This window comes from Centropristis striata, chromosome 7 (genome assembly GCF_030273125.1).
Source record: "Centropristis striata isolate RG_2023a ecotype Rhode Island chromosome 7, C.striata_1.0, whole genome shotgun sequence".
Classification (NCBI taxonomy): domain Eukaryota; kingdom Metazoa; phylum Chordata; class Actinopteri; order Perciformes; family Serranidae; genus Centropristis; species Centropristis striata.
In genome coordinates this window covers 5205047-5213924 of record NC_081523.1, presented here as the reverse complement: position 1 = coordinate 5213924, position 8878 = coordinate 5205047, and the positions used below count along the sequence as shown (strand labels likewise).

Below are 8878 nucleotides of genomic sequence, written 5' to 3'. Positions count from 1 at the left end.
GACACTCAGAAAGCTGTTTTCTATTACTTTTTATAGCATAGTATTCAGGGTTTCCCATTAATTTCCTAGACTGTGGCGGCCCGCCAGAGTCACATGTGCTGCGCTAAGTTTTTTTACACAATTTTTGTCTTGTGTTGCTGTTGCTTAGCAGAGTGTCTGTCACCTGTCAGTCAGTCAAACCCCGGCCCACCCTCGGTCCTCCCCCGAGACATGAGGCGCATTCACACACTGTCTATCTGTCTCAGTCCCGTCCCCAAATGATCACTAAACTAAACACTATCAACCTGTCCGGGCCGTCAGAGGTCCAAACACACTGCTGCATTATGCTGTTCGTTAGCCAAAGCTAACATTAGCTAATAATTAAAGTTATTTAATCACACTAAACTTACTGTGACTTACTGTTTTGAATAACTTCCTGTCATTAAACGCATGCAGCTTTCAAAATTAGGGGCACAATATAAATATACAAGAACCTATATTTTCCTTTACAATACCATCAGTGTATATGATGGAATTGTGTCATTAGAATGTGTGAGAGGCCACTAAATCTAGGCTTTTATGGAAAATAAATTATGTGGGGGGGGGGTTAATGTCCTAGTAGAAAGCATGTTAACAGGAATTAAAAATGACACAGTAGGATAACAAAGATTCTATAATTAGGTATCTCCAGACTGTGAAAAATTTTATGTGAGGTGTTTGCTCTCATTTAGCTCTCAAAGTGCACAAGTTTGATGCATTATACTCATAATGGTTGGGTTGACCAACATGACATGGTAAACATAATTTAAGTGGTATATACAGAATATGTTTCTTTATAGTGTCTTCTTTTTTCTTCCAAATTGCACATTATAACGTTTCTTTACAGAGTACAGTTCGATCAGGAAAGTTATGTTCTTTCAAGTCTAGCTGGAAACCAATGTCATGAACCATATTTACAGTCTCTTTAGTCATCTTGTATTTTTTTTGCCTCTTTTCAGACTCTTTTCCTTTCTGCTGCACGTGTTCATGAAGTATTTATTTTCTATTTTTCTTTCCAAGCAACAGTGAAGTGAGTCACTGATAACTAGAAGGTGTTTATTCCAGAGTATTGATTTGATATCAGCCTGAGTTGCTGACTACAGTGCTGATAAAAATGATCCAATATAAAGCCACAAGCACAGAAAAACAAAAACACCTCGACTGCAGTTTTAGTGTGCTTTAATTTGAGAGGTTTGGGAATAATCTAACTTTAAAATGGGTTTTGTTGAAGTTTTCAGTGAGAGATGAAAGTGTTTATGTATAAATCTAAAGGGATTAAGATGAGGATAAAGCTACTTCTCTGAAGCTGGGCCTCGTAGCTCTATTGATTTCTGTCCTCTATAGTGAAAAATTAAATTTTTTCTTTTTAAAGCAAGAATGATATATCGGTCAGCTGATAGGCTGATATTGGCCCAACAACATAAACAGCTGATAAGATCATTTTAAGAGCTGATGTCTAGACATTTTTCATGGTTTTCTTGTTGATGATTTTGGTTATTATCAAGAAAACCATGGAAAATGTCTAGATATCAGCTCTTAAATTAAACTTGTATGAACTATTTTTGTTATCATTATATGAAAGAAGGAGAAAAGGAAGGAAAGAAGGAAAAAGGAAAGGAAGAAAGGAAAGAAAGAAGGAAAGAAGGAACAGGGAAGGAAAGAAGGAAGGAAAAAAGAACAGAAAGAGGGAAGGAAGAAAAGGAAGGGAAGATGGAAAAAAGGAAAATGAAGGAAATAAGTTAAGAAGGAAGGAAAAAAGGAAGGAAGGAAGGAAAGTGATGACAATTTTCCTTTTTTTACATTGGTAATAATAACCAAAATCATTATCAGAAAACCAGGCATTAAAATGAACAAGAAAATGAAGAAAACAAGGGTGGTCTCACAAATGATCAACTTGGCAGGAGATATGGTATATTTTTGAGCTGGAATGAGATTGTGCACCAATGTTGCACCTTTTTTTGCATATGCATACGTTTTTAGAGCGTGAAGAAGTAATAATTAGTGTTAAATGAGTGTTAAAGCTGCAGCTGGACCATCAGAAGGTGACCTGGTTTGCAGAAGAAGAATCTGTTTCTCATAGACTGTGTGAAAACGTCCTGTAGGCGTTTTTCTCCATGCTCGTAATAATCGTCCTCATTAAATGGTAATGTCTCACCTCTGTGGGACCTTTGGTACGGGTCTGAACTCTGCGGTGGCCCAGATTTCGGCCCGCAGGAGCCACAGATGTGAGGAGCAATGACAGTTAGAGGCCGATCTTAATGACTCCTGGGATCTTTGCCAATACTTCAGTCGTCCTACCGGGTTACACTCACACTCGGGTGATGTACGAGCGACTGCTTTAATGGGTCAGGGGATGCAGGCAGACCTGCTCCCCGACTGTGTGGCTCTGTTTCTGGGTCGCCGGCTCGGTAACAAGCCCTGCTGGACGGGTTGATAAGTTTATTTGTCTCATTAAATTTGCTTGAATTAAGTTGTTTTCTGTGTGGGTATCTGGGTAATTCATCCGTTTCATTAAGCTGTTTTGTCTCGTGGAGAACATCAGCAACAGTCTAATGACTTGACAGTAATTAATGCATGACTCAGCTTGAATTAATGTTTGAATTAATGCATGAAATAGCATAGACTCGAGACACACTAATTAATGACTAAGGTGTTTATCAGGTAATGTTTTGACTTCCCGTGTAGAAACTAATTATCTTAAACTGACTATGTTTTAATACATTAATTAACCTGTGAACTCCAAATAACAGTTTTTGAGGTGTAACTTACCTAAAGGGAGCGAGAGGCGAGTTTATTTCTAGAATAAAGACATGCAAAGTGCTTTATAAAGAAAGAAAATAATTAAAAAAGGAGATAAAAAATATTAGTCAGGTGCAAATATGGTTTAACTCTAAAAATATTCTAACAAAAGGTTTCTCAGTGGTTTACAGAAGTATCAGATGTACTTAAAAACATACCAAAAGTTTACTAATTTTTGACTCCAACAAATGCCCCATTTTCAAAACCTCCAGGTCCTTAAAATGACCATTACTCCTTTTAGTCAGGAGGCGGAGCTAAATAAAGGGGACACGTCAGACAAAAGCTCCACATTTTTTCCACATGCTCTCCATCACCATAAGTTTAATTTTTGATGGGAGCCACTTCATCAAGATGGCGGATCGGAGATGGCTGCCATATAAAATCTATGAGAACCAATATATCTCCCGAGCCACTCAGAAGGTCAATCTTGGTGTCAAAGTCTACATTTTCTTGGTCAAATAATCATTTAAAGCTATTGACAATATCACTAGATGATTATTTGATCTAATAGATATGTTCATTTTGGCCATGTATTTACGTCATTTCCAACTCTTTAATATAGGTGCATATATTCTGAAAAATGAATAACATGCATACATTTAATTAAACTTTATTAGCTTCACTCATATTATTAATTACATTTACAACCACAAAGATGTGATCAGTTCCAGTGAGACTTCCTGTATGAGCACCTTCACCACAGACACTTTACAGTTTCCCTTCACTAATTACACATTTCTCCTTTCTCATATGTCTTTGTCTAGTGTTGGTGCTTCCTGTCCATCTTGAAAATGAAAAACCTTTCTAGTGGTCAGACTTTGGTAAACTTTTAGTATGTTATTAAGGACATCTAATACTACAAGAAAGAGCTGAGAAACCTTTTGTTAGGGTTAGGTGTTTTTTTTTTTCATATATGCAGCCACCTATAATATAAGGGAGTTAAAAATAAACTGATACGAACAGGAAAAACAGGTCTTGTTGGGATCACAGAGCTCAGTGCTGAGGTGAAGTAGCCACTGATGTTACATGAGGAAACATACATTCTGCTGCAATCCACTGCAAGAGGCCTGCAGCAAGCAAACCAAACCACCTTTAAATTAACAAACAGTGAATCCTGTGGGGAGATATTACTCATGCAACGAGGCAGCACCTCAAAGTTTAAGATCCAACATAATTAAAAATAGCACTTTTATTTAAAAAATCCCACCAACCTGCCAGGTTTGCAAAGCATGTTTTTTTAAATAATAAAAATATATGAATAAATATTAGTTAAGACCAAAAAAAACATCATTTACAGCAAGAAAAAAAAGTGAAAACTAGCATTATCAACAGAGTTTAAATGTTCCGACAGTCCTTGAATGGATCATAGGTTACTAAAAGTTTCCATGAGGAAAAGTAACTAAATTTAATCATTTAAAATGTCTCCAAAAATAAACCGTTTGGAATAACCAGATCCTGTTAAAAATCCTAAAAAGATCCTGCGTTCTGCTGAGACCAACGCTCACGTGACAAATATTCACTGAAAATCTGTTTACACAGAGCAGAGAGGAGAGGACAGGAGAGGTTGAAAGTAGAGGCTTTAAAAATGCATATAGTTTAATAACAATCCCCTCTGTGTCCCCTTTCCATTCTCTCTGTCATTGTCTGATAAAGCATGAGAAAAAAGGCTCACCAATAATGGAACATAGACTTGTGTTATTCATAAATGTAAAAAGAATTGTTTTTATACTTAAAACAATTTCAAATTCTTAATTTATTTCTTTTTTTTTGTTTCAAACAGAAGAGCACAGGAAGCTCTATGTTTGTTTATATTTTTACTGTCTGTCTCTCTGTCTTTCTGTCGGTCTGTCTGCCTGTCTGTCTCTCTGTCTGTCTGTCTGTCTGCCTGTCTGTCTGTCTGTCTGTCTGTCTGTCTGTCTGTCTGTCTGCCTGTCTGTCTGTCTGTCTGTCTGTCTGTCTGTCTGTCTGTCTGTCTGTCTGTCTGTCTGTCTGTCTGTCTGTCTCTCTGTCTCTCTGTCTGTCCTCTTCATATATTGGAGCCTCTCAGACACATGATCTCCCTCCTTCTCTTTTTCCGCTCCTTTATTGCTTTATTTTCTTTCTTTGGTTTGTTTGTTTTACTGTAGAGCCAATTTCAATGCACCAGTTGCTATGGCAGTAAGGTGAATTTACAAAAACTACACTTGAGCGTCCCTCCCTCCCTCTGTCCCTCCCTCCCTCCTGTCATCTGTCTCCTGTCTCCCTCTCCTCTTCCTCGCCCTTCATCCGTCTGTAAAAGATGGCGGCGTATATCGATCCGTTCTTCCTCTTCATAATTCATCGCTGACATCGTGTCACGAGCTGACAGCTTTACTGACACTGTCTGTTATGTTGTACAGGTGTGTGGGTGTGTTTGTACGCCTGCAGACTGTGTGTGTGTGTGTGTGTGTGTGTGTGTGTGTGTGTGTGTGTGTGTGTGTGTATAGCAGCATCTCAGACTTCCTCTCTCTCTCTTCGAGGGGGAAGCTGGTGATGCAGAGGTAAAGTTTGCCAGCAGGAACAAACATTACTCACTGGATTCTTTTTTGCTTGTTGTTTACCATAAATTACTTTCTGGGGGAGTAGCTTGTAGAGCTTGTATACAGCGTGCTCCTGCTCTCCCTCAGCCGCTAACCACCTTCACACCTCAGAGCTCCCTGCTTGTCAGCTGCAGGCGCTGCTGCTGCTGGAGCTCAATGTCTTTGTCAAGTTTTTAGCAGCAACAAAAAGCTTCCTCAGAGCATAGACAGTGTAAATAATAGACGTAGTGGCAGTGACGTCACCCGTTGGTTTGTGGCCCGTTGGAAGCATCAGTTCAGCGTTACACTGGTCGCCATCTTGTTTCCGATACGGGGAGCAGACCATATCTGGACTGTGGAGGAGGAGAGGGATCTGATCACTGACTACAGCCTCTCTACACCTCAACCTGACTGACTCATGTTAGAATTAACTGGATGTTAATTTTGGCAAAAAACAAAAACAAAATGTTTGTTACTGACCTCAGAAAACTCAGCAGCGACTCCTTGGAGTGTCTGTTAGTCCAACCAAACGCTGAACAAGACATTTAATGAACAAAACGTTCAAATAAACTGTCATTAAGTGAAAATACAGTGAAAGGGTCAAAGTTCTGAGACCAAACCGCTAAATGTATTTTTCTTATATCTATATAACGTTATTTATAACTTTATTGACACGTTGCCGTGGATACAAATTGCTCTGCTTCTCTCCTGATGACGGCTCGCCTTGTTAGTGACCTGTCAATCAAAGGTAGCCCCGCCCCAAATTATATGATTCTTTATCTTCTGTTTTCTTCTAAATGGGGCCATTATTTACACTATTAACATCAGATTTTTTACTAGTGATTGAGACCATAGTGTTGTCCTAAAAAACATTTCTGAGGTACTAAATCAACTAAGTTTTCTCATTTTGCATTGAAATGAATGGACAAAAATGTTTTTGCAGCCACACTTAGCGCCCCCTGCTGGATTTTTAGGTAGAATGCAGCTTAAGGCACTTCCTGGTTGCCTCCCTGCTCAGACCAGGAGGTTGCCGCCTGCCTCAGAGACGCCTAAATGCTTAAATGTGGAGTGTCCGCTCTCTAAAATCTCTTTGATTAAGGTCGTTTAGGTTCATGTAGAGTGTAAAAAATGTTTTATTCATGATTTCGTGTGATAATACCAAATCTGAGATCCGCTCCTTTTTAAAGTGACACTTTCATCAGATGTGCCAATTTTTCATTCTTAGCCTTGAGGTGATTACACCTGAGTGGGAGACGAGTTTCAGGCGTCTGGTGTCACTAATGACTGCAGCTCAGCGCCGTTTGGCTTTAAAGAGTTTGGAAAGTTCAGATTTGCACTGCAGGCAGTCAGAAGCATATGCCATTAAATGTAATGTGTTTTGTGCTGAGTTGTGCAGGAATCCCAACGCTACAATACTTTGCCTTGTGTTGGATAGTTTGACCTTTTATTTTAAGTGTCTAATCTCACTGATAATGTATTCTTAATTTCTCAGGGAGGTCCCTAAAAAAAGATATTACTACTTATTAAAGGGAAAAAATAGAGTTCGGCTGGCAGACTTTCATTAATTCCAATTAATTGCTCGCATAACCTGGAGAGTCTTTTAGTCACAGCAGGTCAGCTCAGTGTGCAAGAAAAGTTAAATGTGTCCAGAGTCTAAAAGTAACTGCACACCTTCAAAAATATCGGAAGGGTGAGAATGAGTATATCCAAAAAGAGAGAAAACTCCTGCATGCAATGCAATGTCAATTACCTGCAGAACACTTTATTATTTACGATGTAAAAACCTAATGAAACCTTTTACCTAATGAAGGTTGAAACGCTGTCAGCAATGACAAGTTTTGCAAGCTTTTTTTTTTATGTGCAGCAGATTTCTGTCTTTTTAAATTTGTACTATACTTGAAACCAAAATAAATTGTTATTTAATTGGTTTAATGGTTAATGGTTAAATGGATACTTACTATTGAGATTAAAGTTGTTCTCAGAAATTTCTTCCAGGAACTAATAGAATCAGACCGATATGGGATTGTTAAAGCCAATACTGATTTCAGGAAGGAAAAAAAATCACAAAAATATCAATATGGCAGCAGATATAGTGCATTTTTATGTAGATTGTGCACCGATTTTGCACCTTTTTTTTGCATATGAAAAGCTACTCAGAAGGCAAAAAAAAAAATTAAATAAGTTAAAATAATAACATTAAATATTATTTAACAATGTTTACAATATTTTACATTATACATACAATTATTTGCACTGTCAGACATTTCTGGAAGTGATAACTGAGAAAATAGAAATAAAATAAATAGCTTAATAAATATCATTACCCCTTTTTCAGTGTCTGTCAATCGCTGACATTTTTAATGAAGAATAAATAAAAATAAATAAATAGCTAACACCATTTGTAAATCAACTCCAGCATTGTTTATGGTCATATAGTCATGGAAAAAATTATTAGACCGTTGTTTCTTCAATTTCTTGTTCATTTTAATGCCTGGTAAAAGTAAAGGTACATTTGTTTGGACAAATATAATGATAACAACAAAAATAGCTGATAAGAGTTTAATTTAAGAGCTGATATCTGGACATTTTCCATGGTTTACTTGATATTGATTTTGGTTAATATCAGGAAAACCATGGAAAATGTCTAGATTTCAGCTGTCATATCTATGAATAACTTACAAAATATACAGCAATATGACTATTTATAAACTCAAATTGTATATGAAACCTCTCATGGGATTATTAGTAAATAACAGGACTTGTCAAATAAAGAGTTTCCTGTTCCTGTTGCATCAGAACGGACTCAGACACACATTAAAGGAGAACTTCGACTGTATCTTGTGGCCAAATTAATCCAGCTTTGTTTGTCTACAACTTCTCTTCTGTTATTGAATGTTTGTGTCTGCTTTGGGCAACAGTTCCTGCAGGAACACAGCAGCAGCTCATGCAGTTTCCTCCCGGGATAATTTAATGTCGTCTACCTTCAGCAGCTTGTGTAAGGTCTCCTTTATTAGCTTGTGTTGCTTCTGCACCTGCTCCACCGGGACGGGCTGCTGAAACCAGCTGAGGGAAACATGTGAGGAGGCTGGACTCACCAACCTGCTCTAGACACTCACAAACAACAGAAATAATACTCTAATACTAAAGTTTTCATTTAAAACTTAACCCTCTATTGCAGGGATGGGCAACTTAAATGCTGCAGGGGGCCACAATTTATCGTGTTCACTACCACAGGGCCACATATAGGAGCGTCTCTTAACCAGATATGATGAAACTGCAATTTTAAATATGTTTACAGTGCAGTAACTTAACGTATTTCATGCTCAAATGCATGTATAACAGTATAAATAGGAATACAAAAGGTTTGAAGCAAATAAAAAATAACCACTTACTGTGATTTCTTTTGTTTTCAGTGCAAGAACAGCAGAAAAACATTAATTACAAGAAGTAATTTTTTGCATTTTTACACTGCACTTTTAAGATTTCATGCTCAAATGCATGTAGTTGTACTGAGGGCCACTTCA

General features: G+C 37.6%; 1 protein-coding gene across 1 annotated transcript in view; it reads left to right on the top strand.

The window, feature by feature from the left end:
• Positions 1-8878, top strand: part of LOC131974362 (protein unc-13 homolog B-like) — a 297247-nt gene that overhangs the window by 216380 nt on the left and 71989 nt on the right. The gene's annotated exons all lie outside the window — the stretch shown is intronic.